The sequence below is a fragment of the Ornithorhynchus anatinus genome, chromosome 3 (assembly GCF_004115215.2).
Source record: "Ornithorhynchus anatinus isolate Pmale09 chromosome 3, mOrnAna1.pri.v4, whole genome shotgun sequence".
Lineage (NCBI taxonomy): Eukaryota > Metazoa > Chordata > Mammalia > Monotremata > Ornithorhynchidae > Ornithorhynchus > Ornithorhynchus anatinus.
In genome coordinates this window covers 129,349,103-129,365,777 of record NC_041730.1, presented here as the reverse complement: position 1 = coordinate 129,365,777, position 16,675 = coordinate 129,349,103, and the positions used below count along the sequence as shown (strand labels likewise).

Sequence of the window (16,675 nt, the reverse complement as noted above, 5' to 3'; positions counted from 1 at the left end):
TTGCATACAGTGCTCAATCAATATGATTGAATGAATTAATAAATACTATTGTCTGACTACTGGTTTTTGGCTAAGGGCTCTGTCAAATGATGGTGAATGGTAGAGGGACTACAGGCAAAGAGGAAGACTGGAGGGCTGATGAGAGAGCTACTTTTGTGGAGCCTCATTCTGTAGGTTGCTGCCACTTGCCTCCTATGCTTCCCCAAGCTAGCTCCTTCTCTCTGGCCTTTTACTGATCTCTGTGAGCAGGCAATGTGTAGGTTTATTGCTCTGCACACAGTAAGCGCTCAATCAATACGACTGAATGAACGAGTGAATGAATGCAGGAGCTGTTGGGGGAACTTTAGGTTAGTCAAGCGCGTGCGCAAGAATTTCTGATATCCACCAACATCCTGCTGTGGGAATTTAGTAGATTCCTTACCCGCCTTCCAAGAGAATTTGGTTACACCTTTGTACCTCAAAACCTTTAGAACAGCAGATTACAATCCTTCAATACTAATAATGATATTAATAATAATAGTGTGGTATTTAAGCACTTATTAAGTATCAGGCACTGTACTAAGTGCTGGGGTAGAGATAAAGCAATTGGGTTGGCACAATCCCTGTTCCACATTAGGTTCACAGTCTTAATCCCAATTTTTTACAGATGAGGTGACTGAGGCACAGAGAAGTAAAGTGATTTGTCCAAGGTCTCACAGCAGACACATAGCAGAGTTGGGATTAGAACTCACGTCCTTCTGACTCCCAGCCCCCTGCTCTATCCACTAGGCCACAGTGCTTTTCCTGGCTCTTTTCTGTTTTTAATTCTAATTTAGAAGTTACCATCATCATCAATGTTATTTATTTCATGCTCATTATGTGCAGAGCACTGAACCAAGCACTTTGGAGAGTACAGTACAACAGAATTAGTAGACATGTTCCCTGCCTATAACAAGTTTAGAGTCTAGAAGGGGAAACAGACATGAATAAAAATTAATACTGTATCATATTAAAGAATACTTTCCCAAGTTCTTAGTACAGTGCTCTGCACAGGGCAAATGCTCAGCAGATATTGATGGACTGAATCTTGTATTGTTCATACCCTAGTGCTTAGCATATAGAGAATGCTTAACAAAAATCACATTTTTTATGATATTTATTAAACACTGTACTAAGCGCTGGGGTAGATAAAAGCTAATCAGATTAGACACAATCCCTGTGCCACATGGGACTCAGTGTCTTAATTCATTATTTATTGAAAAAAAGAATAAAAAGCTGGGCTTATTTGACCTAAATAAGAAGCTAAAGAATGATTTACTCCTATTTAAGTAATATATGAGGGTATAGGTTTATAGATGGTCATTCTCTTGATCAAGTGATTGAGTGCTCACTGTAGAAAGATGATTTTACAATGGTATTTTTCAAATGCTTACTATGTGCCAGTCACTGTACTAAGCCCTGGAATCGATACAGAGTTATCAGTTGGGACACAATCCTTGTCCCATGTAGGGCTCACATTTATTCATTCATTCAATCACATTTATTAATAATAATAATAATAATAATAACAATAATGTTGGTATTTGTTAAGCACTTACTATGCACAGAGCACTGTTCTAAGCGCTGGGGTAGATACAGGGTAAACAGGTTGTCCCACGTGAGGCTCACAGTTAATCCCCATATTACAGATGAGGTAACTGAGTCCCAGAGAAGTTAAGTGACTTACCCACAGTCACACAGCTGACAAGTGGCAGAGCCGGGATTCAAACCCATGACCTCTGACTCCCAAGCCCGGGCTCTTTCCACTGAGCCACGCTGCTTACAGTGTACACAGCACTGTACTATGCACTTGGGAAAGTACAATACAACAATAAACAGGGACATTCCCAGCCTGCAACAAATCCCCATTACATAGATGAGTTATCTGAGGCACAGAGAAGGTAAGTGACTTGTCTGAGGACACACAGCAGACAAGTGGCGGAGCTGGGATTAGAACCCCATCTTCTGACTCCCAAGCCCTTGTACTTTCCACTAAGCCATACTGCTTCTATCCCTTCGCATTAGGGGCTTACAGTCCTCAGGGAAACATACAATAAAAGTAAAGATCTTTTACCACAGATAGCTTTGTCCTTTCACACCATCAGGATTTCTCATCAGTTTTTGCTCCAGTCTGAGTAGGGGGGAAAAGCAAGAGAAGTGAGATCTTCCTTCTAATCCCCAAGACCTCTGGACAGGACCCCTCCAGCCTGGGAAAGGCGCTACTCTGCCTCCACCATTGGGATTTCCCATCCATCAATCTATCAGTCATTGACATTTATTGAACATTTACTATGTGCGGAACACTGTACTAAGCACTGGGGAAGAGTACAGTATAATAGAATTAGCAAACATGTTCCCCTTTGATTATTTCACTATTCTCATTGGTCCCCGAATTTCCAACCGTTTCAGCTCCAAGACACCCAACAGAAGCATTTTGACTATTTCTAAGAGTTGGTGCACTGCGGGGCCCTGGATTTTATTCCCTTTATAATATAAAGCCTAATACAACAGTATTTCTCCCTCAAGAACATATCACTTCCTAGAAATCCCGCCCAAGCCTTGGACTTTAATTTCCCTAAATTTACCAACCATCTTTACTGATGGTCACTTTTATGTACAATGGGTAAATTAAGTCAATCTGTTTTAAACAAGTCTGAACTGATCGCCTGCTTTAGCTCAGGAAGGGTATGAGAAATCAACTTCTAGACTAAGGTGGTGTCTGTAAGATTCTGGGAAGCAAGGGAAGTTGTTCTTGTAGCCACCATCCCCTATTTCTCTTTTCATATTTCTCATGGTCTTTGTCTTTCCTGGGTTTTTATAATGGTGGTATTTGTTAAGCACTTACTATGTGCCCAGGCACTGTACTAAGCCCTGGGGTGGACACAAGCAAATCGAGTTGGGCACAGTCCCTGACCCATGTGGGGCTCACAGTCCCAATCCTCGTTTTACAGATGAGGTAACTGAGGCCCAGGGAAGTGAAGTGACTTGCCCAAGGCCACACAGTAGACAAGTAGCACAGCAGGGATTAGAACCCCTGACCTTCTGACTCCCAGGCCCCTGCTCTATCCACTACGCCATGCTGCTTGTTTCACTTTTCCTTATGTTTCCGTTGCCTACCCCCTTCTTTCTCCCCCAATCTTACTATATTCTGTGCCCCTTGAACACCACGGACACTATGCAATTAATAATAATTATGATTGTATTAAGCACTTACTATCTGAGAATCACTGTGTTAAGCGCTGAGGGAAATACAAGATAATTAGGTTGAACACAACCTCTGTCCCACATAATAATGTTGGTATTTGTTAAGCACTTACTATGTGCCGAGCACTGTTCTAAGCACTGGGGTAGATACAGAGTAATCAGGTTGTCCCACGTGAGGCTCAAAGTCTTAATCCCTATTTTACAGATGAGGGAACTGAGGCCCAGAGAAGTGAAGTGACTTGCCCACAGTCACACAGCTGACAAGTGGCAGAGTGGCGATTCGAACCCATGACCTCTGACTCCCAAGCCCAGGATCTTTCCAGTGAGCCATGGAGCTCATAGACTAGTAGGGGAGAGCAGGAATTGAATTCCCACTTTACAGATGAGGAAATTGAGGCACAGAGAAGTCAAGTGACATTCATTAATTCATTCAATAGTATTTATTGAGTGCTTACTATGTGCAGAGCACTGTACTAAGCACTTGGAATTGGCCTAGGGCACACCACAGGTAGAGCCAGGGTTAGAACCCAGGTCCTCTGATTACCAGAGAGCTGTGGTCTTTCCACTAGGAAATACTACTTCTCATCAGGATCAGGGACCATTTCTAATTCTAACCTCTCCCAGGGCTTAGCACAGTGCTCTGCACATAGAAAATGTTGAAGAAATACTATTATTACTACTACTACTGCTACCATCACCACCACCACTACAATTTTTTTTTCCAGGATAAAGTGTTTTTCACACATTTGGCCTTTAATAACTATTAAAAACAAATTGGTATCAGACCTTGAGGATTTTACAGTCTAACAGGTGACACAAGTGAACTAGGATTGTCACAGATATCATGGGTGAAAGAGAGAGAGAATAGGAATAAATAACACAAACAAGAAAATAAAAAGTAAACAGGGGCTCCTGAGCTCTAACGGGGCTAGCATGAAGTCACAACAAGAAAGCTGGGCGAAGATTATTTTGGGAAGTCTTCCTGGAAGAAATGATTTATAGGAGATGGACTTTTAGATGAATTTAAGTGTGGTGGAACAGAAGGGATGGTGTGTAAGATTTTCCACTGGATTGTGAACTCCTTGAAGGCAAGGATCCTGTCCACTAACTCTATTGTACTCTCTCAAACTCTAGTACGCTCAATAAATATCGATGAGTGATTAGGGGAAAGATATGAACAACTGGCCAAAGACAGAGAAAATATAAGTAACGTAGAGTTAGAGATTTTCATAAGGTATTAAGCACTGTGGAACTAGTGAGCACTAGAATCAGTCAGTGGTATTTACCGAAAGCTTACTGTGTGCAGAGCACTGTACTAAGCACTTAGTAGACTACAATACTGGGTGTCTTTTAAGAAGCAAAGTATTATTAAGCTTGTAAATTGTAAAGTCGGGAGAATCACTGTACATGGCCTCCAAATCTCTTCCAACCCTTTGAGTCTGTGGTTAGTTAGTTATGGTACTCCTTAAGAATGAATGGACAGGAAATGTGACTGTTTATTGATGTATTGTACTCTGCCAAGCAATTAGTACAGTGCTCTGCACACGGTACGTGCTCAATAAATACAGTTGAATGAACAAATGAACTTACTATATGCAAATGCAAATCTCCCGAGGCAAACTGAGGTAATGAGTTCAGGCAGTCCCTTTCCTACACAGCCTCTCAATCCAAGCACGAGGTAGGGAGAGCTCGCATCTCATCCCCATTTTATAGATGAAGAAACCAAAGCCCAGAGAGGCAAAACAACTTACCCAAGGTCACACAGCAGGCTGGTGGCAGAGCTGGGATTAGAACCCGGGTCCCTTGACTCCCAGGCGCATGTTCTTTCCGGATTCACCCTCTCTGGGCGCGGTACTTCTTCAGAATTTGCTATGTGTCAAGCGCTGTATCAAGCATGGGGAAATACCAGATAAAAATGAGTCCCGTCCCACAAGGTTTTCACCGTCTAAGCAGGGCTTTTGTGTTAATTTGTTGAGGCAGTTCTCCAATTTAGCATGAATGATGTGATCCCTTACTGCAGGATCAAACTGGCAGCAGAAGACGTTCCGAATCTAAATTACCGGTAGGCCAAGCTCACTGACCCCCGAGTATTTGTCAACTCTGTGAGTTACAGGCATTCAATTGCCTTTCTCTGAGTTGGAATAGATAGCTGTTTCCAAGAAGAAGAAAAAAAAATCACAAATCCTGACGGGACACAGCAGAAGCATTTGGCGGGTGAGCTAGTGTCGAAAGAAATGCCCCAAAATAAAGATGATAGACAGAAACAGGAATCACGTAACATCTGATAGTTGTGTGTGAGCCAAAATATCATTGATAGACACAGGCGGGCCTTAGAGAAAGGCGCTACTGTAGCTGAGAGCTGGAAGATCCTGCAGTTTGCTGCTGACTCTACAGATTCATTTGGTTCACATCCAATGTTAACCTCCTAAAGCTTCTTTAGAGACTTTTCAAGCAAATTGAAGACTTTCTTCCCTCTCTCCTTTCCCATCCTTAAATTTCAAGTTAAGGCTGTCTCTCCACATAAATCTCATCCAAATATCTAGTTGATTGCTTTGAAGAGCCCCTCTGGTCATGCTGGAGGCTGCCAGAAGGCGAGGAGAGAGGGAAAGGAGGCCTGCAGAGATGGGAAGGGGGGCACTTCCTCAGAGAAAAACGGGAAAATGCAAATGCAAATGAGCCGCTGTTTGTGTCTGGATGTCTGAGGGTGAGTTTGGAAGCCCTCCCGGGATACAGGATACACGAGTCCTGCCCCAATTAGAAGGTACCGTGTAGGCCATAGCCCAAAAGGTTGGCAAGGCTGAGGGTGGAAAAAACTAATTAAAGAAGTCTCAGTCTTGGAAAGGGCAGCTAGGGCAATCTCTGGGCAGAAAGGGAAGGGAAAACCTATTTCCCCCCTTCTGTTATAGCATATTCTCCCAAGTGCTTAATTCAGTGCTCGGCTCACGGAGAGCACTCAGTAAATACTTCTGATTGATTCTGATTTCTGGCTTTCCAAGATCACCCCTGATTTATAATTAGCAGAGTTGTGCGGATAAATAGAGGGTGTATTCACCAATGCACGCAGATCGACGGAAGGAACGAGGGTTGATTGATGGGTCTGAGATAGTGGTGGTGTTTAGTCGTGTATCCGATTCACTTGGTTTGGTCCAAGCACAGCAGCTATTCGGGACTCTGAAGCCAAACCGAGTTGCTGCCCTCCTTGCCCGGTGTTGCCCTTGAAATACCTCTTGCGAGGGGACCTTTCTCCTGCCGTTCTGTAGCCGGATGGCCCCCCAGCCAGAATCTTCAAGCCACAGCCCATAGGGTTTTGTGAAGGAGAGGTGGAGGTCATCTGCTCAAAGAGACGACAGCCACCTGCCCTCGCTCCGTCCCCAGGCCAGACCCCCGGGGCCATTACTGTGCGAAGCAGCATGGCCTAGTGGGCCTGGGAGTCTAAAGGGCCTGGGTTCTAATCCTGGCTCTGCCAATTATCTACTGCGTAACCTTGGACAAGTCACTTACTTTGCTGTGCCTCAGTTGTCTCATCTGTAAAACGGTGACTAAGACTGTGAGACCCATGTGGGACAGGCGCTGTGTCCAACTTGATTAACTTCTATCTACCCAAGCGCTTAGAACAGTGCTTGACAGATAGTAAGTGTTTAATATGATTATGATATTATTATTATCTACTTTGGGTTAAAGGGGTATGGGCAGCTCGGGGGAACTGTCCTTGGTTCTGAGGAATCATCCCACCCCACCCAAATGGGCAAGGTCATTCATTCATTCCTTCATTCAGCCATATTTATTGAACATTTACTGTGCGCGAAGCACTGTACTATGCACTTGGGAGAGTACAGTACACCAATAAATAGATGCATTCCCTGCCTACCATGGGCTTACAGTCTAGAGGTCATGCCAGAAATGTTTCCTCCTCTTCCTCCCCCAACAAAGTTCACCCTGCCTTCCAGACCAAGCTGTCCAAATAATAATAAGAATAATAATTGTGGTATTTAACCGCTTACTATGAGCCAGTAACTGTTCTAAGAGCTGGGGCAGATGCAAGGTACATGGGTTGGAAACAGTCCTGTCCCAGATTGGGCTCAAAACCTTAATCCCCATTTTACAGATGAGGTAACTAAGGCACAGAGAAGTGAAGTGACTGCCCGGGGTCACACAGCAGACAAGTGGAGGAGTCGGGATTAGAATGTGGGTCCTTCTGATTCCCAGATCCTTAAAATAGGAGCACCCGACATTCATTCATTAATTCATTCGATCATATTTATAATAATAATAATAATGTTGGTATTTGTTAAGCGCTCACTATGTGCCGAGCACTGTTCTAAGCGCTGGGGTAGACACAGGGGAATCAGGTTGTCCCACGTGGGGCTCACAATTAAACCCCATTTTACAGATGAGGTAACTGAGGCACCGAGAAGTTAAGTGACTTGCCCAAAGTCACACAGCTGACAAGTGGCGGAGCGGGGATTCGAACCCATGAGCTCTGACTCCAAAGCCCGTGCTCTTTCCACTGAGCCACGCATTTATGAGTGCTTACTGTATGTGGAGCTCTGAAATAGCAATTGGTAGAGTACAATACAGTGATAAACAGACATATTCCCCGCCCACAACAAGCATACAGTCTAGAGGGGGAGACAGACATTAATATAAAGAAACCTATGACAGCTAAATCCATGGGCACCCAGGACACAGTCACCTGGGTCCCCGGCATCCTGGCTGAACTCTTCAGAGGATGAGGAAGCAGAGTGGCCATGGAGTGGGTGGTCGGTGATAACGCTGCACCCACCCATCCACCCACTTGCTCCCAGACGGGGCTGGGTGATTCTGGGGTCACACAGTGGAGACCCCAAAATAGGGTGGTGAGAATTCCCCAGGGCTAAGCATGGTGGAATAACTCTAACCCGCAACTGGAACCCTCTGGAAGAAAGCTCCTGGGTATTAACATCTAGAAACAGCCTGGCCTAGTAGAAAGAGCCCAGGCTTGGGAGTCAGAGGACCTGGGTTCTAATTCCAACTCTGCCACTTACTACTGGGTGACCTTGGGCAAAACACTTAATTTCTCTGTGCCTCAATTTCCTCAACTGTAAAATGGGGATTCAATCCCTGTTCTCTTATTTAAACTGTGAGCCCCATATGGGACCTGATTATCATGCTTAGTACACTCCTTAACATATTATCAATGCTTAGTACACTCCTTAACACATAATATGCACTATTATTATTATTATTTGCATTCTTATTTCTAGACTTCAAGATTATTATTACTATCATTGCCACTCTTACTCCTTCAGCTTGGGGTGGAAAGAGAGCTGTTCTGAATTTCCAAAGAGGGAGGGGAAAGAATGCTTCATCTCTGTGGAGCGCCACATGATGATGATGATGAAAATATATGTCAAGTTCTTACTATGTGCCAAGCACTGTTCTAAGTGCTGGGTTAGATAGAAGGTTAGCAGGTTGTCCCACGTGGGGCTCACAGTCTTAATCCCAATTTTACAGATAAGGTAACTGAGGCACAGAGAAGCTAAGTGACTTGCCCAAAATCACACAGCTGACAAGTGGTGGAGCTGGAATTAGAACCCACAACCTCTGATTCCCAAACCTGTGCTCTTTCCACTAAGCCACGCTGCTTCTCACTTCCCAGACCTATCCCATTGCTCATGCCCCAAAGCAGGTAGTGCTCAGGGGGGAGTGGGGAAGAGGCTGTGGAGGGGAAGAAGCCTCTGGAATTCCCTCTCCATTTTCCTTGCTTAGGACTCTCCTTAAATTCCAAAGATTTGCCCAAGCAGTATGACTCAATTAATTCAATCGTATTTATTGAGCCCTTGCTGTGTGCAGAGCACTGTACTAAGTGCTTGGAAAGTACAATTAGGCAACAAATAGAGACAATCCCGACCCAACAATGGGCTCACAGTCTAGAAGGAGGGAGGCAGACAACAAAACAGAACAAAACAAACTAGACAGGCATCAATATAAATAAATAGAATTATAGATATATACACATCACTAATGAAATAAATAGAATAATAAATATGTACCTGTCTTGACCTACTTGTTCCACTATTTACGAAGTGTTCATGCACCTATCCATCTTTCCAGTTCCTTTTTCCTCCTCTCAGTAACTGTTTTTGGTTGTATTGTACTCTCCCAAGCCCTTAGTGGAGTGCTCTGCACACAGTAAGCTCTCGATAAATACGGTGGAATGAATGAATGAAATACTTCTATGTGCCTATCCCGGTGTTAGATGGTCAGCTCTTCGAGGTCTAGGATTGTGCCACGTACCCCCGTCGGACTCTCCCAAATGCTCGGTCTAGTGTTCTGCACACAGCAGGCCCTCATTAAACACTATTGATCGATTAACCGATTGATCGATTGTCTGCAGATTGACTTCAAGCACTTGATGGTTCATTTTCTAGTTCCCACCATGGATTCTGGCAAGTGAATCAATCGTAATTATTGAGCACTTTCTGCCGCGCGCTGTACTAAGCACTTGGGAGAGTACAATGGAACAATAAATGGACACATTCTGGGCCCACACCGACTTTACAGTCGGGTTTGGGGGCCTAGCTCCCCTGCAAGCCCTTCTGGAGGAGAAGCCGCTGACTAGGGGACAATCGAGTGTCACTGTGATGTATTTCCTCCTTTTAATCTAGTCTTTACACATTCTAAAAATAAAGGCATTAGCCAAGAAGACTGTAGGCATCTTGTTGAGAAAAAAGTGGCTTGATTGTGAGTGGGGCATTCAGAAGTCCTGAGTTTAGTCATGTAGTCATTTAGTGAAGCAGCCTGGCGTAGTGCAACTTGGAGAACCCAGTTCAGCGAGGTCAAATATCGCCTTTGCCCTCAAGGATTTAACAAGCACAAGTAGGAATTACTTCCTTAAAGGGGAATTGACAATCAAATTATTATTGCTGCTGGCATTATCACTATTTCTATTTTTGCAGATAGAGCTACTGGATTCTGAAATATTTCTCTCCCACTATCTTATCGATAAGATCACCTTAAACTTAAAATCTTAAAGACATATTGCTCTGCATTGAGACAGATGACATAAGCTAGATAAAAATTACATAAAAATCTTGACTCATGCACCTAAACATATATCCATACAGTTCTCACAATTGTTAGCCCATGATGTGCTTCTTGCTATCGTGATATACTCCCTTCTACACATACACACAGGTGCACCACATATACACAGCTGTCCCACCATCATTCCCAGCAAACAAATCCCTTACATTAACCCGATTCATAAATTCTGCCTTCCCTGATGAACTTGACCACATAGCCACTCATGTAAAACACACAGACGTATACAACCGATCCACTTCACAGTGCCCCCACAAACTCAAATCATCTCATTGCTCTCCAGAAAATGACTCTCCCCTCAGAAAATTTCCCGGTAACATCCCGGGCCATGTGGCAATGTGAAACAAAAGAATTGGCACCAGAACGTGTCCTGCAGTTCACTGGATTTTGTGCAGATGAGTTTAAGCAGCAAGATCTACGCCCACTGAGACACATCTGCTTTCACTACCTACCCCATGTGGAAAGGGCAGCCGGATACTAGCCATGGTGGACTTGGTTAGAGTCTGAAGATCCGTCCTTCATCTGGTTTGCATTTTCTGAGAGCCTTTACTCCATGACTGTAGCGTGTAGTAATGGGGCCAGTGTAATCAAATCCCAAAGGGCCAGTGAGGAAAACAGCTCAGACCAGATTCAGTTTCTGAGATTTCTGGCACAGGCTGAAGGAATAGAGCTATTTTGAGGTGAGGAGCTTCCCCCCCTTGGCAAAAATCTCTACCACTCCATTACTGACGAGAAACAGGTCAGTGAAAACAATCAAATCCATGCAGTTTTCACTGGGTGAAGAAAACTATTGGTAGTTCGACATCATTCTTCACAGAATTGTATTTTTTCCCCTTTCTGCCCATTTCTCTACTCTCTTGATCCTGTCCTAATGGTGCTACCCTTCCTCGGATTATTGGTGGGGAATGAACCCAATCAATCTGGCTCCTTCTAGACACTCCTTCATCTCAAGGACATACCTGGTCACCTCTCTCCCCAAGACCCAGGAATGGAATCCGATTTGTCCCTTGGATCTTCCGACAGGTGCCTATTTATAAATGACGCCGAGAAAAGAAGCCAAATCTCCTCCAGACTTTTGGAAATGCAGAAGTGTTTCATATTGGGATGAGAATAATGGCTGCAGAGTTCTCCCGACATTCCTCTTCTGGTTGGCAGATTGAAGATTTCCTGCACCAACTGGACTTGGAAAATCTGATACCATCCATGAAGCCTCCCCATGATTAAAAGGGGATGCAGTCATTTGTCCTGGTGTGAGCTCACTGCAAGGGCTATTTTAAAAGATTTGGCATTTTCAGGCGGTCATTTTGTGCAAGGAGAACCAATTTGTGGAACATTTTTCTTTCTAGCATGGCCTTTGGTTATCTCTCTTGGGGAGGAGTCTATCTTTCAAACACAAGCCGTCAATCCTGAAGGTAAAGCGTATTTTAAATGATAATCTAATAAATAACAAAAGGTTTACTAGATATATTTTCTTTCCATAGTTCAACCCCCTCCACATAACAATTCAACAACTCTTTTACTTGGCATTCAGTCCATGCCATTAGGGAGAAAATGGGGAAAACAGTTCAAAATGCTATAAAATTTGGGGATAGGAGAGATAAAATCCCCGGGAGAGGTGATGAGAAAGGCAGGGGAGATTGAGTAAGAGAGAAAGGAGGAGAGAGAAAGGGAGAGTTTTAGGTGAAGAAGGCTTCTGTAGTGGGGAGACCATCTTTTATTTCAGTAGCTGTAATATCCAAAAATTATTTTCTTCTTTGCCAAGAAGTCTCCAACTCTGCCTTTGCTAGAAGAGGGATGGTAAACAAAACAAACAAACAGGCAAACAACAACAAAAACTAAAACTATTTTTTTTGTACTTTAGTCTATGAAATACTGTGAATACTGATTTGTTTCATTCACTTATTAAACTACTGTCCTATACTTATGTCAGTTTATATGCAATCCCTTCAAATAAGCACACGTAAAGATGAATTTACACATCATTCACTTGTATGCAAACACACCCTCACAGATCACACTAAAAATGCACGCTATTAAAATACACTCACATGCCCACTCAGCTGCACTTCTGATTCTTGCTAATGCCCCCTGCTCACATTCAAAAGCCCGAGTAATTTTCCTCACCTTACCTCCTAGAGACCACATTCTCATTCGGGGCAAGCCAGCTTCTGCTTCTTTCTGTGAAACGGACAGTCACCAAATGTCACGGCAGCCCTGTCACTAGCCCAGCGACACTAGCACTTTCCATTATTCAAGTGCCCAGGGCTCCCTACTTAACAGGGTTACTTGAATTGGAGATTTAAAAAATTGAGTTGAAGAGGCCAAACCGTTCTATTCTCTCCAGACTTGCCAAGCCCGGTCAAATGAAGCAAGCGAGAAGCAAGGAAGAAATCTGAAGTTACTAAAATATACTTAAATAGACACCAGGCTAGGGGAAACCAAATGGTGGGGAAGGAGGAAACAGAGTACGTATTGGAGCAACCATTTGGTGTCAAGTAACAGGCAGATTAAACAAACAGACTCATCAGCTATTTTTACATCCAGATCTGCCCGTAGTAATAGATAACTTCACGGAGGGGGAAAAATAAGGGGCCTGTTGAGTTGTTCCCTAAGATCCAAACCTCAATCCAAAGTAATTTATAGGATTCTGAAGCCACCTCAATACATTTTAAAAATATCTCAAGGTGGGGAGGAAAAATATTTTTCTAAGGAGCCATTAAAAATAAGATCAAGGATGTACCCTTAAGCAACACATGATTGGTCTGTTGATCTGTGGTTCAGAAATAGCCCATTTCATCATCAGCTCTGACAAATGTAACCTGCATGCCTAGAGGAATTAACCCACTCTCTCTGGTCTCCTGAGGGCAAAAACCCCCGGACTCTTGTAGGGAAGGAGGTGGGACATGGGGAGTTGGCAGTTTGAAAGTTGCAGTCGGTCAGTCGTATTTACTGAGCAATTTCTGTTTGCAGAGCACTATGCTGAGTGTTTGGGAGAGTACCATACAACGATATACAGATACATTGCCTGCTCACAATGAGTTTAACATTGCACAAGGATGAGAAACCATGGGGGAACTATATAATGAAGATTAAGTCTGAGGGAGGTAGGCATAGATGCGGGCTAGTGAAACTGGTGTTAGCAGTAAGCTAAACAGGGAATTTAATTTGACTTTTTAAATGGAGAAGCAACAGAGCTTAGAGGAAAGAGCACATGACTGGGAGTCAGAAGATCTAGGTTCTAATCGCTCCTCTCTCATTTGCCTGCTGGGTGACCTTGGACAAGTCACTTAACTTCCCTGTGCCTTAATTTCCGCATCTTTAAAATGGACATTAAAGAGCTGTGCTCTCTCAGGGATGGACACTGAACCTGTACGTGTTCTATTCTGGTTGCTTTGCATCTCCCCCAGAGCTTGGCACATAGTAAGTGTTTAACCAAACACCACCAGGATTATTATCAAGTATATTGTGCAATGGGACAGGGCTCTTTCTTTGAGATCTCAATGCACCAGACTGGTTTGACTAAGAAGAAGCATGTTGCTTTTCCAGAGCCCCTTTCTTCAGAAATCTCAGAACTCACAGCAAGTCAACTCCTGACTGCTCCAAAGCTTACCACCTTTATTCCCCTTTTACAGGGAATAACTTTACAGTTTAGATTGTGAGCTCCCTGCGGGAGACGACTTCGTCACCTGACCTTCTCATTTGCATTCTCTCCAGTTCCTAGCCTAGTGTCTGGCATGTAGCAACTGCTTACTAAATATCTAATCAGCCAATCGACTAATCAAGCAATCAGAGCGAATGTGTCATTGGCTCAAGGGAGCACAGGTCGTTTCCTTCCAGGCTAAAAAAACGACCCATTCCACCACCATGCAAACCCACTTTCTCCCTATTTATCAAGGACAGCTTCCAGGGCTTTGGTAGCCATTCTGTCCAGTTGTCATCAGATAGGGCATCGTCAAAGGCAGACTATTTTACAAATAAGAACTGTGGTATCTGTTAAGCGCTTACTATGCGCCAAGCACCACACTAAGTACTGGGGTACATACAAGATAATCAGGTCGGATGTAGTCCCTGCCCTACTGGGGCTCATAGTCTGAGTAAGAAGGAGAAAGAACATTGAATCTCCATTTTACAGATGAGGAAACTGAGGCACCGAGAAGTTAAGTGACTTGCCCAAGGTCATTCAGCAAGCAAGTGGAGGAGCCAGGATTAGAATCCAGGTCACCCGATTTCCAGGGCCCTGCTCTTTCCACTAGGCAATTCTCCTTCTCTCATCAAATGGAAAGTAGACATGGGCATCAGGATGCTGGCTTTGCTCTCCAAGCCGTTGCCACACCTCATCTCACTTGAAGAGCAACTTACTGAGCAGGTGCACAGCTGAGCAGGTGTTGTTCTTGCTGGTTCACTTCTTATTGTTGAGAAACAGCATGGCCTTGAGGAAAGAAAACAGGCCTGGGAGCCAGGAGACCCGGCTTCTGACTCTGGTTCTGTCACATGCTTGTTAAATCATTCAACTTCTCTGTGCCTCTTTTTCTCATCTGTAAAATGGGAGGTATACAACCCCTCGATTCTATTTATCGTGATTATGTTGTCTTGTTTTTGTCCATCTGTCTCCCCGAATTAGACTGTGAGCCCGTCATTGGGCAAGGATTGTCTCTATCTGTTGCCGAATTGTACATTCCAAGCGTTTAGTACAGTGCTCTGCAAATAGTAAGTGGTCAGTAAATACTAGTGAATGAATGAATGAATGAATAAATGAGGTTCAATGTGTATTCTCTCTCTCTCTCCGCCTTGGACTGTGAGCCCCATGTGGGACAGTGTTTGCGTCTGACCTGATTATCTTTTATCTATCTCAGGGCTTAGTTTAGTGCTTGGCACAATGAAAGCTCTTAATAAATAGTATTATTACTACTACTAAAAATAATAATGATGGTATTTGTTTAGTGCTTACTATGTGTCAAGCACTACTATTAAGCCCTGGGGTGGATACAAGCAAATTGGGTTGGACACAGTTCCTGTCTCACATGGGGTTCAAAATCTCAACCCCCATTTTATAGGTGAGATAATTGAGGCTCAGAGAAGTTAAGCGACTTGCCCAAGGTCACACAGAAGACAAAAAGCAGATCCGGGATTAGAATTCATGACTTTCTGACTGCCAGACCTGAGCTCTCTCCACTACGCCATGCTGCTCCTAAGTGATAACCTGAGATGATAATGTTATTATTATTATTATTGTTACGAGTTAAGCTCAGGGAGGAACAAGCAGATCCTCCCATTAACCAGGTCCTAAAAGAACAAAACTAGAGTCGGACTCAGATGCTTCGGAGAAGCAAAAAAAAAATCTGTCAGCAAAGGTGCCCTTTCTTTATCTAGCCACTCTCCATTTCTATAGGCACTGTTCAGCCATCCGGAGGGAAGAGTGTGACCGTAATGCCTGTATAAGCATCCAGAAACCGCCTCTTAATCTCTCTAAGGAAGGGAGTTGTCTGAAAGTCAGCTGTTGAAAAGAAGGAGGAGAAGCTGGAGATTGGTTTGGAGAAGGGGAGGAGGTTGCAGAACAGAAGTTATAAAATGATTCAGGAGGAGAATGTGATACTTCAATCCATGGAGGGTACCACAAGATAGTAACCCATCTTGAGAGACGGCATGTTACCACCGCTTAGGCAGGGTTTGGGTCCAAGAATCTGGATCGTAGTTGATTTGCGTGGGATCAGGTTTCTTGACAATAATTCATCTACCTGCTCCGTGCCAAAGACCTGATGAGCCTTTCCAGTGACGGAACTTTGATTCATTTGCCGATTCAGGCACCTAAAGCTGGGAAAAACAGAATAGCTACCTGCGGAATATGTTTGTCCCACTTAGGCTCTGTCAGCCCTTGGATTTTATGAGACTGAGAACAAGTGATTTCTTGGGGTTTACCCTCTCTCAAACCTAGGCACCTCTGGGTCACATGGAAAGAATATAGTTGAAAACACAGTTCTAAATGGGGGACCATGTACACTCCGTGATAGCTAGTGTTCTGTTTAGAATTGTACTGTTTAGTTCCAATCACCAGGCTCTGATTTCATAGACTATAATAACATAAATAATTATGCCCTGTTGTGTTGTACAGATTCTTATTACTCTTTGCATGGCATGTAGACTACTCTAAATGTAACACTAATGATGGAGCAATTGGAATGTTTTTAACTACACTTCAAAATGATCCAGCCATTACTCTGTCATGTAAAATTACCACCAAATCAATTTCAGGGCAGAATTAATTTTCTTCTAAATTTGTCTTCATCAAAAATCCCAGCAAAATCCAGAGCTAGTTTTAATACAGTCCCTTCTCCTTATTTCTGTGTTTTCTGATTGAACCACCGACAGACTT

At 43.5% G+C, this 16,675-nt stretch overlaps 1 protein-coding gene across 2 annotated transcripts in view; it reads right to left on the bottom strand.

The window, feature by feature from the left end:
• C3H10orf71 (chromosome 3 C10orf71 homolog) overlaps positions 1-12,731 on the bottom strand; it is a 67,232-nt gene extending 54,501 nt beyond the window's left edge. The window contains exon 1 of one of the 2 annotated variants that reach the window (XM_039911625.1): positions 12,430-12,731. The gene's annotated coding sequence lies outside the window, so the exon portion shown is untranslated. The remainder of the gene's footprint in view (positions 1-12,429) is intronic. The other variant, XM_029061402.2, reaches the window with a different exon arrangement.
• Positions 12,732-16,675: the final 3,944 nt, after the last annotated feature.